We start from the raw sequence: 19,610 nt of genomic DNA on the forward strand, positions 1-19,610 counted from the left end.
TCTCCCCCCACCCCCATTTATTCTATTCTCTCTCTCTCTCTCTCTCTCTCTCTCTCTCTCTCTCTCTCTCTCTCTCTCTCTCTCTCTCCTTTCACCCTTTCCCCCCCTCAAAAGTTGTTTTATTTGGCTACCCTCTCCCACTCTTTTATCACCAACACCCCCCTCTCCTTCTGTCCTCTTTCTCCCATCCATTTCATCTCCTATTTTCCTTTAGGCGAAGATAGATTTCTATACTCACTTAAGTATGTATATTCTCTGAGCCACTCTAATGATAGTAAGGCTCAGTCACTCTCCCCCCCCCCCTTTGCCCTTCTAACATTCTACTGAAGATTAAATAGAATTTTAAACTTACATATAGATTTGCTCCTATAACTCTTAGCCTTTCATCCAAAGCAACCAAATTTATGTTATCTAATTTCAACTGGACCTTCACTGTCAAGCAATATTTTAATCTTCTTATATTTCACTTCCCAGTAGCCATTACATGCCTTCTCTTCTTAAACCACCTCCCATGCCATTCTAGCTCCCTCTTAGCAGAGAACATCTCATATCTTACAGAGAAAATAAAGGTACTTCCCTTGAATTCCTTCTTCACTACTCTCTTTTTCTTTACTTCTGAGGAAGAAATTGTCCTTCTTGCCAAAGCCAACCCTTCCATTTGATTGATCTCATATCCTGTTTCTTCTGGCAGACCTGCAGTCATTGCCCTCTCTCTAGTCTATCCATTAGCTCTTTCCCTGCTGCATACAAACATGCTTGGGTCTTCTTCATTTCTTCTTTTTTTTTATTTTATTTTATTTTTTTTTTAGGTTTTTGCAAGGCAGATGGGGTTAAGTGGCTTGCCCAAGGTCACACAGCTAGGTAATTATTAAGTGTCTGAGACTGGATTTGAACCCAGGTACTCCTGACTCCAGGGCCGGTGCTTTATCCACTGCACTACCTAGCCGCCTCGGTCTTCCTCATTCTTAAAAAAGCCATCACTTGACATTATCATGTTCAAGCTTTCTTTCACAAGGGAAAAAAGTTATTTCTAGCCTCCATTTTTCCTCTTTCTAACCCTTTGTAATGTGACTTCTGTCCTCAGCTTTCATCTGAAAGTGCTCTCTCCAAAGATATTGATGACAAATCTGATGGTCTTTTTCTCAATGTTCTTCCTGACATCCCTGCAGCATAAATATTCTGAATATTTATCCTCTTGAGATTCTCCTCTTACCTGTTTGATTACTCTCAGTTTACTTTGTTGGGTCATCATCCACATCATCCCTGTTCTACCTTGAAATTTGTTCTCTTCTTAGGTGACCTCATCAGAACCCATCTCTTTATGGAAATGATTCCCAGATCTTAAATCTGTTTCCTTATCATCAGCTGTCTATTGGACATTTAGAACTAGCTGTTTTTTAGACATCTCAAATTCAACTTGTTTAAAGTAGAATGCATTTTCCCCACTCTACCCTTACCTTTATTAACTTCCCTAGTTTTGTTGATATTTCACTTTTTAAAAATTTGTATCCTTGGTATCTAGCACAGGACCAGACACTTAGTAAATGTTTTTTGATTGAGCTTACCACTATTTTCCCATTCACCCATGTTCTCAACTTTGGACTGATTCTTTAATCTTTCATCTTCCTTCCCTTGAACACCTAGTCTTGTTAATTCTACAGCCACAATCTCTCATGCCTCTTTTCCACTCACTTCTGACTTCTAGCCTCTCTCTTCTCCAGGTGATTTTCTCCACACTTGCTACATTGATATTACTCAAGCACAATTTTAATCCTGCTGCTAACTGAATGTTGCCTCCAGGATATAGTAATCTAAAATAACTCTTCAGAGTCTGGCTCTAGCTGACTTTTCCAGACTTATTGCACATTACCACCCCCTACCCCAAAACTTTTCCCTGCATGCTAACCTACTTCCTGTTTCTTAAGCACAGCATTCCTTTTCCCCTGGCTTTGCTCAGGCATCTCCTATGTCTGCAATTTCACTTCCCACTTAAACTTCTTCCCAGTTTTCTTCCAAAGATCAGATCAAGCACCTCTTCTTTCAGGAGACCTTTTCTGATGCCCTTAGCTCCACCCACACCTGAAATTGCCTTGCCTTTATTCTGTATGTGTTTTTATTTACTTACATAAATTTCATTTTTGTCTTTCCTCGCCAGAGTGATTAACACTAGAATGATAGTGATCTTCTATTAGGTACTTTTAAGTATTATTTTAAAATGTCTTTTTGTCTTTCCAATTTTCAAGCCTAAGGATATAGGCCACATATATTAAAACTGCCTCTGATCAATTCTACCTTCTCTTTCTTATGATTTATACAATTCTTTGCAGGTGAATGGGATTGCATTTCACCCTGTTCATGGAACCCTTGCAACTGTAGGATCTGATGGTAGATTCAGCTTTTGGGACAAGGATGCAAGGACAAAACTAAAAACTTCAGAACAATTAGATCAGCCAATTTCTGCTTGTTGTTTCAATCACAATGGAAACATATTTGCATATGCTTCTAGCTATGACTGGTCAAAGGTAAGTATTACTATTCCAACTTTATTTAAGAAATATTAGGGTTTTTTTGGCTTATATAATTTTTTAAACCTTAGTTTATAATTTCTGCATAATTTTTATATTATTACTTGAATAAATAAAGCTAGTTACTGTTTGACCTTATTCCATAATACCAAGAAAATTTAAGATGGAATTTGAAGGTTCTCTAACTCTGAAGAGATCAGATCAGGCCTTTGTCTTAATTAAAATATTTTACAACTCCCATTAGGAAAGAAAACAGCAAGGAACTGTTGCTGTAGGTGAATATTTAACATTATGAGGCTCTATTGAATTCTTTCTAAATTAAAGAGGGAGGATGCTTGCATGTTTGTTTTTAGGAATTGAATTCTTAAAGTGTAAATTTTTTCTAAGAATAAGATATATCTTCCCTTTCAGGGACATGAATTTTATAATCCCCAAAAGAAAAACTACATTTTTCTACGTAATGCGGCAGAAGAATTAAAGCCCAGAAATAAGAAATAATGACTACAAAACTTACATGTTGAGCTGAATTGTTCTTTCTCGCTCCAGTATGATTTTGATCACAAAAGTAAGGTGAATTCTCAACAACTGTTGCATTGTTCAGATCCACTGGAGAATACCATTTGAATCATGCTACCTGCAAGAATGCCAGATGTTCACAGAGTGACTTGCCTGTTCTGACTCCACTATAATACTGCCTGACAAACTGCTCTATAAATTTAAGAGGTTTGAAAGTACTGTACAACTTAGATTTTTATGGACATTTCCATAGATATTTTACAATCATCAAGGTGTGTGAGTTACGGGAGATTGGGACACAGTCTATAAAACTGTATCATATTTTGTAATAAACTATTTTGAAAAATGCTAAAAGTTGTTTTTTTTCCTTAAACCTATCAAGTATCTTCCAAAATGTATAATTGGACTTTGTTTAATTTGTAATTTTGGAAATATCCTATTTGGAAAAGCAAGACTTTGGGCTTGTAGTAGAGAAGAATCCTATAATGTAATTATTCATAAAGGAGAAAAGAGATGGAAATCCTATGGACTGTTAGCAGACAATTTGAATTCAATTGTTTTGCTTCCTTTTTGTTCCTTTCTCTGCATTTATTGTTCTTATTCTTAATCTTAATCTTAATGCTGTGCAATTTTTTTTTTAAGTCCTAAACAGGCAATGTCTTTGTGCCAAACTGTGTTTAGTTTTTGTGGGTAAATCTCCCAAAGCTATAGTGGGTAATGTAACATATGGCCTTCAAATTATAACCCACATCCCTTGCCTATGAAGTGCTCTTAACTTTACTGCTTATATCTATCTATACAGGTTTTCATTGTATTTTCACTTCATGTTGTTACAAATCCCTAGTAAGTGTTAGAAATAGAACAGACCTAAAATTTAGATCTTGTGTATTGTACACCTAATGAATTTCAAATCCTTGATATTCCTTATCATTTGGGGCTAGTATATGACCTTATGGCCTGCTTAGTGTAAAAGTCTGTTACCTTTATATTGTAAGAAGTATTTGCCTATACACAGTTAAACATTTTAAGTAAAATTCTTCTTAGAATTCATTAACTCAATTTAGCTTGAGAATTGTTTTCTAAGTATGAAACTGGTAGATAAAAGTTTAAAAATGTTTTATTGTGAATTATGGGAATTCTAAACTTTAAAAATGATCTGTTAAATAAAACATTCCGTAGAAAGGATTATTTTATGAAAATACTTAGTATTATTCTCAGTTAATGTTCATTGTCATTTGATGTAAATAAATTGTCATCAACTTTAGTTCAGCCATATTATTTACTTTAAAAGTTGTCATTTTTTCAGCTGTTTTCCAAGTCAGGTGCAAAATTCATAATTGAAAAAAGAACATAAAATAAGTTTGCCAGAATTGTAGGCCAGATTGCTCTTCAGGGTGTTCTGTTTTCCAAGATTAGACTTCAGCACTAATGTGTTAGCATATCTATAGTTTGCAAACTTGAAATATTTGTTACTAGATATGGAATTAAATTTTTAAGTATTCACACCATCAGTGCCAGATATAGAACTTGAATTAACAAGTTCTGACAAGGCTAGTGCTTTTTCCTCTCAGGAACATGTGCATGTTCATTAATATTTGTAGAAGTAGAAGGATTAAGAGAACCTGTTTAAGTGCGTATGATTATCTATGGGCATGATAATTTGTTTCTTTTAGTAATTAAAAAACTAAACTTTTGGTCCTGGGATAGATATTTCCTCCAATGATACAGATCCCAAATCATTCTGCCTGTTCTCCTTAATTTTGTCCAGGGAGTCAGCTCAACACCTTGGGGGCCTTCCTTAAATTATCTCAATGTAATAGGGATATAAGAAGCAATTGATAATGTACATGGATTCTTTCACTCATGAACAACCAACTCATCCTATTTTTCTGCTCAGACATGTCTTTGATGTCATTTCCACTCTCCTATACTTTTTTCTAGATTTTTTTTTTCAAGGCAATGGGGTTAAGTGGCTTGCCCAAGGTCACACAGCTAGGTAATTATTAAGTGTCTGAGGCTGAATTTGAACTCAGGTATTCCTGACTCCAAGGCCAGTGCTCTATCCACTGCACCACCTAGCCGCCCCTCCACTCTCCTATACTTGTGTTCCTTTTTTGGTAATCTTCAGCTCAAATTCTGCAGAGACTGAAGTACTCCAAGTAAGCCCCTTCTGTAAGTAAATGGGCATTAAAGTGAAAGTCCTTGGCTTCAGAGAGAAACTTAGGATCAGTAAGATCCTAAAGATATTCAGCCTGTTTTTATCCTGCTGTGAGATCTATATGTCAACATTTATACAAGGTGCTTGTTTTTACAGGATTCGCTACGAAGTGGTGGATAGAGCACCAGACCTGAAGTCAAGAAGATGCTTCCCAAGTTCAGAACTGGTTGACTGTTTCCTCCTCCGTAAAATGAGCTGGAGAAGGCAACAGCAAACTACCACTCCAGGATCTTTGCCAAGAAAACCTTACATGGGGTCACAGCCAGACATGACTGAAATGATATAATCATGGCCCACAACTGTTACTATAAATTTGTGTTCTATAATTTCAACTGGGCCTTCTCTGCTGCAAGGCAGGCCTCTTACACCTTCCTAATTGATTCACTGAACAATCAATCTACTATGTACAAGACATTATGCTAAGCACTAGGGTTATGAAAAAAGGCAAAAGACAGTCCCTGCCCTCAAGAAGCATAACTTCTGACAGAAAGCTATATATATACATTAATTTTTATATACATATATATGTGTGTATATATATATATATGGCAATTTCTATGCAGGATAAATAGGAAATAATAGTGCTGAATTAAGAGAGTTGAGAAAGGCTTCTTGCAGAAGGGGATTTTAGTTGAAGCTTGAAGAGAGCCAAGGAGGTCAATAGTCAGTGGAAGAAGGAGAGCATTCTAGGCTTTTCTAAATCTTTTTATCCCTCCTCAGGCCTCCAGTGACTAATTCCCCCTTCTCTGACCCTCAGCTGAGACCTTGATTCATATTTCACTGAAGGAAATGGAGCTTATTTTTTTTTAAGATTTTATTTATTTTTGAGTTTTACAATTTTTCCCCTGATCTTACTTCCCTCCCCCCACCCCCCACAGAAGGCAATTTGTCAGTCTTTACATTGTTTCCATGGTATACATTGATCCAAATTGAATGTGATGAGAGAAATCATGGAAATGGCCTCAAATATAGTCACGAAAGGGAGGATATAGGATGATGATGATGGGATAGTGAAGCTTGGGGATGGGGAAGGTTTAGGCATTTTAATAGGCAGCAAGAAAGCTTCCAGTAGACAGGGAGAGAATGAAGGTTATTGAGTATGGGTATGATAGAAGGAGCAATCTTCTAGAGAAGACAGGATGCATTTTCCTTGGCAAGACAGGTCACCTCTTCATGTAAGATGGGATGACATAAGGCATCTGAAGGAGATGAGGGGAGAAAAGAAGCTCTTAGAATGAGCTGCATTTCCATGATGGTATAGCTAGAGAATCCCAAGGAGTCATCCAAAAAAATACTAAATTTGAGGCCATTTCCATTCTCATTTCTCTACAGTATGACTTCTGACACACCATTCAACTGAAACTGTTCTCTCCAAAGTTATCAGTGAGCTCTTAATCACAGAATTTAATAGCTTGACCTTATTCTCGATTCTGCAGCCTTTGACACTGTTGATCAGGATCCTCTTAGTAATCTTTAGATTTTTTTTTTTTGATGACCCTGCTCTTCCCTGGTTCTACCTCTGTATAAATTTCCCTCAGACTTCTTGTAGATTCTCATCCAGGTCCTCCAAAACTCTCCTGAGCCCTTTCTCTGATACTATTTCTGTTTGCAAATAATTCTCAGATCTACAAATTGAGCCTTAACTTCTCTCTTGACACCCCGCAGTATCACATATCCAAGTGCTTTTTGGATATGTATAATGGATGTGTTAGTAGACCTCATGCCCAAAATTGAATTTATTATCTTTCTCCACAAAACTCTTCCCCTCCCTCTTAACTTTCCTATTCCTCTCAAGAGCATTGCCATCCTAGTCATTAAGGCTTTAAACCTAATTATCCTTTATTCCTCACTCTTTACCACCTCTTCCCATAGCCAATCTACTGCAAGTCTTTTATCAATTGTATACAATTGTACACAACAATATATCAAGATCTTTTTATACCCTCTTTATTCCTCTGACTGCCATTGCCCTGATGTAAGCTCTGAAACTTGGAGTGTTGCAATAGTATGCTGGTTAGTTCCCAATTCAAGTCTTCCCACTCTAGTTCATCAATCCCTAGAACATTGTAATCCCGTTAAATAAGTCCACTCAGGAAAAAAACAAGTGGACAAAGGATGCAGCTGAATGTACAAACCATGAACCTCATCTATCAAACTATATATCTTGTACAGATACTGCAGATGAATGAATTGAACCCAGAACTGAATTAAGCACAGGGATATGATTGGCATGAGATGATCACATTTGCATCACTGAGCAGTGTGACCTTAGAGTAAGGACTGTAAAATATATTGCCAGATTGCTGTCCAAAATATTTCCACTGGTTAATTGGTTTATATTTAAATAAAAGTCTAATTTTAGCTAGATATTTGTTTAAATTGCCATAGAACAATGGTGTCAAATAGACTAAATGGGAAATAAGAAGCCCTGCTGGCTGTATATTGTCTTTAAAAACCACATGTTAGCATTATCTATGTTTTGTTGTGTTTTTAATTATTTCCCAAGTATATTTTAATCTGATTCTAGCAGCACTAAGCAGCTTATTTGACACTTCTGCTTTAGAACATACTAAATATGTGATTGGTCCTGGTTACCCAAAGTACAATTAGTATTTATAGAACCTTTCTAAGTAATTAGTTTCCTCAGCTGTAAAATGATCTGGAGAAGGAAATGGCAAACCACTCCAGTATCTTTGCCAAGAAAACCCCAAATGTAATCACAAAGAGTTTACTACTGAAAACAACTGATCAACAACAAAAAGGAATAATGAAATTGGCGGGGGAGCATAGAAGTTGGTTGTAATTGGCAGATTCCTTGTGAAATGTAAAGTTATAAAAATTATAACTTATAAAAAATAAAAGTAAAATTATAAAATATGTAGAATTATAAAAAAACCCTTAACTTTAGATGGAACCACAATTATCATTTTTGCACCTTGACCAAGAAGCAGAAATGGAACCTTAGAGTTGGAGGAAGAGAGTGGCATGAGACAGACACAGTGGTATGAAAGTTCTAGTAAGAATGTTTGATAACAGGGGCAGCTAGGTGGCATAGTGAATAAAGCACCGGCCTTGGAGTCAGGAGTACCTGGGTTCAAATCTGGTCTCAGACACAACAATTGCCTAGCTTTGTGGCCTTGGACAAGCCACTTAACCCCATTTGCCTTGCAAAAACCTAAAAAAACAAACAAAAAAAGTGATAGCTAATCACTATGAACCATCTTGTAGTTTCCCATTTTAAATCACTTAATATTTCAAGTTTTAGGGCATGAGTAATTGGTTCAAGGGCCTCAATATGGTGGGCATGGGTGGATAGGTGAGGGTGGTCCACAATATTTCTCTCCACTGATAATGTATTAAGTCTTCTAAGAAGAGGGTGGCAAAGTTTGGTAAAGGAAAATAATTTACACAAGTTGGGCCAGGCAGTCTCTGCATCATCCTGTGCATGGATGGAGTCTGTGGAATAAGCATATACTTCAGACCTAATGTGACTCTCATCCCTCAACAGTAACCCCTAGCATCTGTCTCCTCCCATTCTTTGGGAATGCATAATTGCAGGGGGAAAAAGTCTAGGACTCTCAGGTAAAAGGAAATGAAAGTTCATTATAACAATGCCCCTCAAAAATAGATGCCAAGGTTCTCCATCCTTAATGCACGCAGGGAGGTACTGGTAAAATTTTAATAACCAGATATCCAAAAATGAATGAATTGCTTTAAAATTTAATCAGCATTATTTACATTTTCTTCATCACTTTCTTATATCTTCTAGAAAAATCAAAATAAATTAGCTCTGATTTGTAGCATTTGCTGGTTTCTGAGGTGTAAATATTCACACTGCTCTTCCACTCCAGCCTCCCCGCATGGAGGGAGATTCTGGGAAGGGCAGGATGGGGAATAGCTGAGGCCCCTCTCACAGGTTTGGTGTTGGTGTTGTCTGTTGTTCTTATTCCTGCCCTGCTATCTGTCCCTCAATTCATATGTGAAGCACTTAGGTTCTGAAAGAAGAGGAGATGCCCACCTTGACTTCTCTTTGACCTCACAGAAGTGGTGGGACACTGAGGCTAGCCTTGACTTGACTATGGCTCTGGTGCCATAATCAAAATAAAACCAAATAAAAAATTAAATGTTTGCCTGGTTATACATAAGCAAATAATGTGACAATTTGGCTGATCCCTATGTCCTATCAGTCATCAAATGCCAAGTACCTCCTGTGTCTGTATTAGTCTCTAGATGCTAGAAAAAAGAAAAAGTTTAGATAAGACATAATCTCTGATCACATGGTGCTAATATTCTAACAGGGACAAACCAATAAATGATAAATGTTAGAAGCCAGATAAAAACATTGCTGTCTTTTTAAGTATATTTTGCAAGACCATCAATGAGCATCCACTTTTATTCAAAGCAACATGACATTTTTTCTGTTTCTTTCTGTCTCTCTCTGTCTCTGTCTTTCTCCCCCTTTCCAGGCCAATCTTAATTACCAGTTCAAAAACATGCCATTACTAACAAAGGCAATGTCATTACTAAAAGGCAGATGAATGAAGTTTGATGCAACCTATCTCAGCTCATGGAAAAAAATCCAAGTACATGACTATTAGCAGTAGAGGAAAAATCAACTATGCAAAGCAGTACTTTCTATATTGCCAAAATGTAGGCAAACAGAAAATGTCTGTGTGAAGCCTGTTTCATCACAAACTTAAACGATTAACCCATCTCTGTTAACCTCTGTGCCCATTTAGTCAAGAAGGCATAGGATGCACTTATATGACACTTTTGATAAAAGAAGGTTATTAAAAAAAAGCACATGCATCAGCTCCTATCAGGGACCCCGAGGGTCTGTAGTGAACTGATATGTTGGCAGTTTCTGAAATACATAAGTCATCTTGAAACCCTGCATGAAAAGTTAAGCATGAGTTCTCTGAAATAAGAGGAGCTTTTTGGTAGATACCAATTCAGGAGTTTCTCTTGCTGCTAGTAACTGTTCTCAAATGAGTAATAGATGAAGTACAGTTATGACACTCATATGAATTGTTATTCTCTTTAAACACACTCTCTTGAGTTCTGTCATCTTCATGTAGCTGACTCTCAGATCCACAAACGCAGTTCTCTTCCACCTTTTCTCCCTGAACTGTAGCATAACATTTCCTAGCAATCTCTACTTGGTTGTTGCACCAGTAGATCCAAGTCAAAAGATCCCAAATGGAGTCGATCTTCCTCTTAAGATCTGCCCTTATTTCCAACTTCCTCCTATCATTACTGATGTGCCATCCTTTGTAAAAGCAAATCTGATTATTAATGACTAAATGGAACTAGGGTTTAGAGGGTCACTCCCTACTATTGAGGAAACCCTGACAGTGGGGACTGGAACACTTTGCAGAGAGTCTGGATGCTGCAATCCTTTGAAGGGTCCTGGAAACCCTTGTGTTGGAGTGAAATCTAACCTACTTGGCCTTCCATGCAATAAGGCCATAGTAGTCATGTTACATAAGAATTCACAAGAACCTGCAAAGAGATGCATAAGCACAAAACCCTCAGATAATCCATCATCTCCATCTGGAAGGGCACTGAATATAGAAGTGCTAGAAGGATATCTGCAGTCCTTGATACTTATCTTGAGTCTTGCAGAACATCTTACTTAGAGAGCTACTCAGACAATACAGGTCCAATGAAATAAGAATTGGTTGAACAACCTCAAGATTAAGTTGACCTCGATGGAAGGAGAGCCAGATTAAAGCATGGTGGTCATCCCATGAACCTTGTGTGGAATTCAAGGGGAAAAAGAGACTCACCAGAAAAATAAAGGATTGCAGATGTCCTTCTAGCAATTCTATATTTAGTGCCCTTCCAGATGGAGACGATGGGTTATCTTGAGGGTTTTATGCTTATGTGTCTCTCCTCTCATTGGACCGGTATTGTCTGAGTAACTCTCTAAGTCAGATACTCTGCAAGAACCATGGAGAAGTGTATGGCATCAGGAATCCTACCAGAAGAGTTGGAGTTCATTGGAGCTCACAACCCACCCTTTGAGGTTGTGAGCAAGAGCAAGTGTCAAACCCTATCTGTACAGGGTTAGTAGGGATTAATTAGTTGATTAAGTAATTCATCAAATGGTTCAGAGGATCCCCTGAACCACCCATTCCTTGCATACAGATGAGGAAACTGGAGAGGGGGTGCGGGGTGGGGAACAGGATTCAGTGATTTACCAGGGGTCACATAAGGAGTAAGGGGCTAAAGTGGGATTCACTCAGTAGCTCTGCTATTTATTTGGCTGCTGCTAGATGGCACAGTGGAAAGAGTTACTGAAGTCAGAAAGCCTTGAGTTCAGATCCAGCCTCAGTCATTTACTAGCTATGTGACCTTGGGCAAGTCAGATAACCCATTTACTTCTGTTTCCTCATCTGCAAAATGGAAATACCTCCTATGGTTGTTTGAGGTCCAATGAGATAGTAATTGTGTAGTACTTGGCACACTGTCTGACTCAGAAATTGCTATAGAAATGTTAGTTTTTATTGTTGTTTGAGGTGTTATCTTGGGCCATAAGGTTAATTAACATTCAATTTACTCATCCACATGTAAAGGGAATGGATCCAGATGTCACTGACCCACCAGACTATTTTTTCTGTAAATCAAGGGATAAGATGAGCTCTACTGACCTAACCATACAATAGCATGAAATCTTGAAAACTTAAGTGGAGAAACTTTAGTTGGAAGTTTTGTTCACTTTACTTTTCCAGTGGATCACTAGTCCTTTTGCACCAGGCAGGCAAAAGTGAAATTGGAACTTCAATCTTGAATCTCTATCTGCCGTCTAAAACCAAGGGACAAACTTTTCATTGACTCCCAAGCAACCCCACATCCCGCCACCAGGTGGCACCAGCAAGAGACTCTGGCCCCAAAGCTTGGCCCAGTGTGTCCTTCCTTTCAAGTTTCCCCTGGTGTTGTCATTAAGAATTTAAGAGATTAATGGGAATTGAAGCTGGCGCTTTCCTTGCTGGTGGGGAAGAAATCTGCTTTTTCTTTTAGAGAGATTAGAGATTTATGTGGAGAGTGTTCGAATTAACCTGGATCAGGTCCTTTGTTTCTCCATTTAAAGCTTAAACTCCAAGTTTATTTTGTGTAAGAACGTGTGTGCCCAGTTCACTCAAGTGTGATCTTATTCATCCTTGAGATCCGGGCAGACCAGGGACACAAGGCCTCTAGCTCCCTGCCCTCTGCAGATCCTCCACAGAGGGCCTGGCTTCCTGGGCTAGACTGTGAGATGGGAAGAATCAATGAGGCAAATGGGGGGGGATCAGGGGATGACAGGGAAGGGGGGTGGTCCTTAGAGACCTGGAATGGGTGATAAAGTTGCGTGAGTAAGGCGAGGAAGGGAGGGAGGAAGGAAGGAAAGGAGGGAGGGAGAGGAGAAGGGAGGGAGGGATAGAAGAAGGGAGGGAAAGAGGAAAGAAGAGATAGAGGGAGAGAGGAAGGGAGGGAAAGAGGAAGGAGGGAGAAAGGGAAAAGGGGATAGCGGGAGAGAGGAAGGGAAGAAAGGAGAGAGGGAGAAAGGAAAGAAGGGAGAGAGGAAGGGAAAGAGAAAGAGAGGAAGAAAAGAAAGAAGGGATAGAGGGAAAGAGGAAGGGGAAAGAGGAAAGAAGAGATGAGGGAGAGGGAAAAAGGAGGGGAAAGTGGAAGGAAGAAGGAAAGAATGGATAGAGGGAGGAGGAGAGGAAGGAAGAAAGAATGGAGGGGGAGAGAAGAAAGAAGAAGAAAAGAATGGATAGAGGGAGAGAGGAAGAAGGAAAGAATGGAGAGAAGAAATGAGGGAGAGAGGAAGGAAGAAGGAAAGGATGAATCAAGGGAGAGAGGAAGAAGAAGGAAAGGATGGCTAGAGGGAGAGGGGGAGAGAGGAAGGAAGGTGGAAGAGCAGGAAGAAGGAAAGGATGAATAGTTGGTTCTTGTCCTTCATTTTTTAAAATTTTCTTTAATTTATTTACACATTACTAAAATATTCTTGGTTAAGAGTAAACATAATACCCCTTCCCCCACAAAAATATGAAACCTCATGAGAAATAAAGTAAAAGAAAGAGGGAAAAAAACATGTTTCAGTCTGTGTTCCAATACCATCAGTTCTGTCTCAGGTAGATCACATTCTTTATCAGAAGTCCATCATAGAAGTTACTTCCATATTTTTCCACAGTTGCTGTTGCTGATTGTAATTGCCTCCATCCATTCCTCTCCACTACCATCTACTATATTTTCTCTCTCCTTTCACTCTATTCCTCTTCGAAAATGTGCTGTGGAGCAGCCAAGTGACCCAGCAGACGGGGCACTGACCCTGGGGCCAAGAGGACCCAAGCCCATATCTCACCCCAGAGACCCAGCAACCACTCAGACCCATGGTTCCAGACAGGCCACCCAATCCCACCACCTTGAAAAAAGTAAAAAAAATAAAATGTGTTCTATCTGTCTATCCTCTCCTATGATCTATCCTCTCCTCTATTACCCACATCCCTCCCCTCCCCATCTCCCTTCTCTCCTTTTTCTTCTAGGTGTCTACACCCTATTGAGTGTGTATGCTGTTTCCCTCTCTGAGCCATTTCCAATGAGAATAAAGTCTCCCTCATTCCCCCTCACCTTCCCCACCATACCATTGCAAAAGCTACATGAAATATCTTTTATATGAAATATCTTAGCCTGGGGCGGCTAGGTGGTGTGGTGGATAGAGCACTGGCCTTGGAGTCAGTAGTACCTGAGTTTAAATCCGGCCTCAGACACTTAATAATTACCTAGCTGTGTGGCCTTGGGCAAGCCACTTAACCCCATTGTCTTGAAAAAAAAATCTAAAAAGAAAAGAAATATCTTAGCCTATTCCACCTCTCTTTTCTCTTACTCAGTACATTTCCCTTTCACCCATTGACTCCATTTCTACCATATATTATATCTTCAAATTCAGCTCTCTCCTGTGCTTTATCTATAAAAGCTTCTTCTACCTGCTCTATTAAATGAAAAGGTTCATATGAATATTATCAGTATCATCTTTCCATGCAGGAATACACACAGTTCATCATCATTAAGTCCCTCATAATTTACCCTTCTCGTCCACCCTCTCTATGCGTCACCTGAGTCCTGTACTTGAAGGTCAAACTTTTTGATCAGCTCTGGTAATTTCAACAGGAACATTTGAAAGTTCCCTATTTCATTGAAAGTCCATCTTTTCCCCTAGAAGTGCATGTTCAAGTTTGCTGGGTAGTTCATTCTCAGTTGCATTCCAAGCTCTTTTGCCTTCCGGAATACTATATTGCAAGCCTTAAGAGCCCTTAATATAGATGGTGCTAAGTCCTGTGTGACCCTGACTGCAGCTCCACCATATTTGAACTGTGTCCTTCTGGCTGCTTGTAATATTTTCTCTTTGACTTGGGAGTTCTGGAACTTGCCTATAATATTCCTGGGTTTGGTGTTTTTTTTTGGGGGGTGGATCTCTGTCTGGGGGAAATCGATGGATTCTCTCAACTTCTATTCTCTGCTTCTAGGATATCTGGGCAATTTTCCTGTAGAAATCTTTAAAAATGTGGTCAAGGCTCTTTTCCTGATCATGACTTTCAGGTGGCCCAATAATTTTTGAATTATCTTTTCTAGATCTGTTTTCCAGATCAGTTCTTTTTTCAATGAGATATTTCACATTTTATTCTCATTTTTTCTTTTTTGGGGGTTGTTGAATTATTGTGTCTTAAGTTCTCATAAAGTCATCAGCTTCCTTTAGCTCATTCTACATCTGAAGGATTTGTTTTCCTCAGAGAGCTTTCTTATCTCCTTTTCCATCTGTCCAATTCTGCTTTTTAAAGCATTCTTCTCCTCAATAACTTTTTGAACTATTTTATCCATTTGACCCAAGCTGGTTTTTAACATGTTATTTTCTTCAGCATTTTTTCTGGATCTCCTTGACTAAGCTGCTGACTTTGTTTTCATGTTTTTTCTGCATCTCTCTCATTTCTTTTTCCAATTTTTCTTCTCTCTTATTTGACTTTCAAAATCTTTTTTGGGCTCTGTCATAACCTGAGCCCAATTTCTGTATTTCTTAGAGTCTTTAGCTGCAGAAGCTAGGATTTTCTCATCTTCATACTGAGTATTTTGATCCTCCATGGGACCAAAGTAACTATCTATGGTCAGGTTCCTTTTTTTTCCCTGTTATCTCATTTCCCCAGCCTATGCCTGGTTTTAGGGTGCTTCCTGAGCTTTTGAGTGTTATTGAACACCCCCACAAGGACCTCAGTATGTGAGGTTCTGATTGCTCTCCTGGTCTGTGAATGACCACAAGCTCATCCCTCTGTCACAGACTGCGACCAGGGTCTGAATATGGTCAGACACCCAGAGTCCTGTTCCAGGGACAGAGGACAGACCTCAGCAGTCTCCTTCTACTCCCTTACCTTCCATGAACTGAGCACTCAGGGCATGGCTGCCCAACCGCTGCTGCTGGGCAGCTCCATGAACCTGCTCCATTTCCTGTGAGCTGGGCTGCACTGAGGGCCTGCACTCGCTCTGACAGAGGTCTTCCTGATGATCTTCCAAGTTGTGCTTGGTGTTCCCTGGAGTGTAGATCAGGTAACTGCTTCTGCTGTCAGGAGTAGTTGCTACCAGACACTCTGGGGCTGTTTCTGGGAGGCTGAAGCTCCTCTCTGGTGCACTGCCACCCCCTCCAACCCTGTGGAACCTTTGTTCTTCATTATTGAAGAAGACCAAAATGACATCACTATGTTAGAGAGAAATTACAGTATGTCTGACAGTGGCTGATCAGACCAGTACAAGTGCCCACAGGTTGGGCACAAATAGTCCACTCTAAACTTTTCTTGCCTCTGATATGCTTTCATTCTGCCTTCCTCATAGAGCACAGCCCCCTCTCTGATGAGGGCGTGCCATGCTGGGCAGTCCTGTGCCAGTGTCTCCCAAGCTGAAAAGTTAATTCTAAAGTTCTTCAGTGAGACCTTCAGGGTGTCTTGACACTGCTTCTTCTGAACCCCTTGTGAACACTTGTCCCTGTGTGAGTTCTCCATAAAATAATTCTTTTAACAAGCATACATCTGGTATTCTAACAGTATGTCCAGCCCATCATAATTGCACTCTCTGTAGCAATGTTGGAATGCTAGGCCATTTAGCTGGAGAAAGAACCTCAGTGTCTGGTATTTTCTCCTCTCAGGTGATCTTCAGAATCTTCCTAAAACAATTTAAATAGAAACCATTCAGTTTCCTGACGTGGCACTGGTAGACTGTCCAGGTTTCACAGGCATATAGCAGTAAGGTCAGCACAATGGCTCTGTAGACCTTCAATTTGGTAGTTAGTCTAATACCTCTTCTCTCCTATTCTTTCTTTTGGAGCCTCCCAAATACTGAGCTAGCTCTGACAATGCAAGTGACAACCTCAGACATTGCCAAGGTAAGTGAACTTGCCCACAGTACTCAAAACATCTCCATTTGCTCTAATCGGTGGTTCGACATATGGATCATGAGGTGTTGCCTGATGGAGCCCATGTGTTTTCTTGGTGTTAATTGTTAGACAATAATTAGCACAAGCATCAGAGATTCGATCCATGCTTTATTGCAATCATTTTTTATCATATTGTATTATATTTTATTTTGTTTTGTTCCATGAATTAAAAATAAAATAAATTTTTAAAAAATGAATCTTTTTTTATCAGGGTTAGGGAGGGTAGAGAAGGTAGATACTATGAAGGTAATCAGTCAGGTAAGAAGAAGGTGACATAAATGATAGGAAGAAGTTGGAGATGTACTTCAAGCCTGGCTTTCATAGGAGAGGGAAGAGATGAACTCTCTGGTCCCTTAAAGGTACCTGAAAGTAGAGTAGGACCAGGCCCTATAATAGAGCCTATAATACTAGACTGAATCTTTAGTAAATTTAAATCTCCAGAAATGAGACTCCTCTGACAATAAACAAAACTAAACAAACAAATACATGTAGGGAATATGTTCTGACCTCACTCTTCTTGAGAGATGCTAGCCAGAGGAAAAATCTCCCTTTAGGTTCTAGGAGGTTCCTCAGAGAGGTTGGGCTATCTTTTTCTAATACCATCTGCTCAAGCCCTATTTCAGGAGCTCCCTTTCCTGATCTTTGAAAAATCATAAGGCTATAATCTCAAACTTCCTTCATTTGAAATGAAAAAGCAAATGAGGGGCAAAGGACTGAGACCCATATTCACGGGGCCACATGTCAAAATTAGAGGAAGGGGAACTGAAGCCCCTCCTCCTAAAGCAATGTCTCTCCCTGGATACCATCTGGCAGGAAGTCAGACTAAAAAAAGGTCAATCCAAAGGAGAAGAGACTGAGGCTCTGCTAGGTAAGACCTTTTGAATCCACCTCCAGTCAATGAAAAAAACTCATCTTCACCATGTGGTTAGCAGACCGGAATCAGTTACTGAATGTCTCCACATGCCCTAAAGTCCACTTCCATTATACCTCATAAGAACTTTCCCAGAAGCAATCCCTAGCTTTTTCCTCAAAGGGAGTTGCACCAACAGCTATTCTCTGCATGTTTATAAGAACTAGATTCATTGGTGAGGCCTCCACTAAATGAGAAAGATAAGAAAGGAAAGAGTGGACATAATTTTGGTTACCCTAGCAGAGGATTAGTAAAGTGAATTAATTAATCAAAACTATTATTTTCCAGAAGTTCCACTTTAAATGAGCTATAGAGAGAGTAAAGAAAGGACACTTAAATTGATAGCCCATGAATGGGAGATTAAATTTCAGAATAGATTAAAAATAGAGAAAAAATTAAGGGGAGAAAAAGAAAGTAAGCTATTCTTGAAAAATGACTCCATAGATTAATGTTGTTCAAGTTGGAAAGATGGATTGAGGTTTTGGAGGATGGGAAGGGAAAGATTCTGAACCACTCTTTTATCTGCACTGGGGAATAAAGGGACAAATAAATAAATAAATAAGAAGAGAAAATAATAATTTAAGTAAGTTTGAGAAACTTGAAATAACTTAGAGAAAGTGGAGGAAGTAGGAGAGCCCATGGGAGGAAAATGGAATCAAATAGTATAACAAAGGAAATTGTAGGAATCAAGTGATGACTTATAAAAATAAATATGAAATAATTAAATGGAAAATAAAAAATGAAACAATCAGAACCTTAAATGTGAATAAACTCGCAATAAAATAAGAATGAAAGAATTCATTTTTAAAAAATCTAACAATTTGCTGCATGCAAGATAAAGATTTTAAACCTGCACTTCAGAATAAAATGAAGAATTGAAATAAAATTTGTTATACAGTAGACAATTCCAAAATAGTAAGAGCTGCAATGAAGACCTCAGATAAGGTAATAACAAAAAATCACAATGTCAAAAGTATAAGGCAAGGAAAATACAACTTGCTTAAAGCCACCATAGACTATGAAGCAATAAAAATATATATGCTTGGGGCAGCTAGGTGGTGCAGAAGACAGAGCACCGACCCTAGCATTGGGAGTACCTGAGTTCAAATTCAGCCTCAGACACTAGACATTTGCAAGCTATGTGACTCTGGACAAGTCACTTAAACCCAATTGCCTCACTTTCCCACAAAAAAGTATATGTGCTCCAAAATTTATAACATCTAAATTCAAAAAAGATAAAAATAACTGGTTTTAAAAAAACTATAGATAACATATCAATAGTAAAAACACTTAATATTCCTCTTTCAATATTAAATATCAAACATAAAGATAAGCAAAAAAGGAAACCATAGAATATTACAGACTACTAGAAAAAATGATACTTATTTTATATTCTGAGTGAGGATATTGAACAAAAACATCCTATCCAAGAAGCTATAGTTATCACTGCTACATCATGACTTTCCCTGTTGTTGTTTTGATATATCTTAAGTTGGCATAGGAAATTAAATGGCAATTTTTTTAGGAGTCCTACAGAAGTCAGAGACAACACATGAAGACCAGCAGATGACAGAGAAATAGTTTAGAAACTCAAAAATACATAGAACATATGTATAGTATTATATAATATCAACATATTTTATTTTTTTAATATCATAATAATCCAGACATTTTCCTCTGGCATGAAGGGAGGGACAAAATAGTTTGCAGATTTTCTAGATTGTAGGGGCACTACACCCATAATTCTCATGATGTGGAAGAGATATTTCCAAGACCTACCCAAGTTTCTTGCCATCCAACCTATTGCTGTAATCCTGCTCATCTGGTATGATGATCCTTTGGATCAAAATCTGATCTTTCTTTTCCTTTGTCCTCTTGGGAATACACTTTGCTTTGGAACTCTGTATTAGGACCAAGTTGTCCTGATAGGTGGGTACATCAGGGAAACCTTATCTAACTTATAATATCCATCTGGTCTCA

The 19,610-nt window shown here is 38.6% G+C and overlaps 1 long non-coding RNA gene across 1 annotated transcript; it reads left to right on the forward strand.

Moving 5' to 3' along the window:
• Positions 1-35: 35 nt before the first annotated feature.
• LOC141504919 (uncharacterized) lies at positions 36-3,395 on the forward strand. The gene is made up of 2 exons (XR_012473499.1): positions 36-2,522; positions 2,937-3,395. It is a non-coding gene; the product is annotated as an uncharacterized LOC141504919 (long non-coding RNA).
• Positions 3,396-19,610: the final 16,215 nt, after the last annotated feature.

The sequence above is a fragment of the Macrotis lagotis genome, chromosome 1, assembly GCF_037893015.1.
Source record: "Macrotis lagotis isolate mMagLag1 chromosome 1, bilby.v1.9.chrom.fasta, whole genome shotgun sequence".
NCBI lineage: Eukaryota > Metazoa > Chordata > Mammalia > Peramelemorphia > Peramelidae > Macrotis > Macrotis lagotis.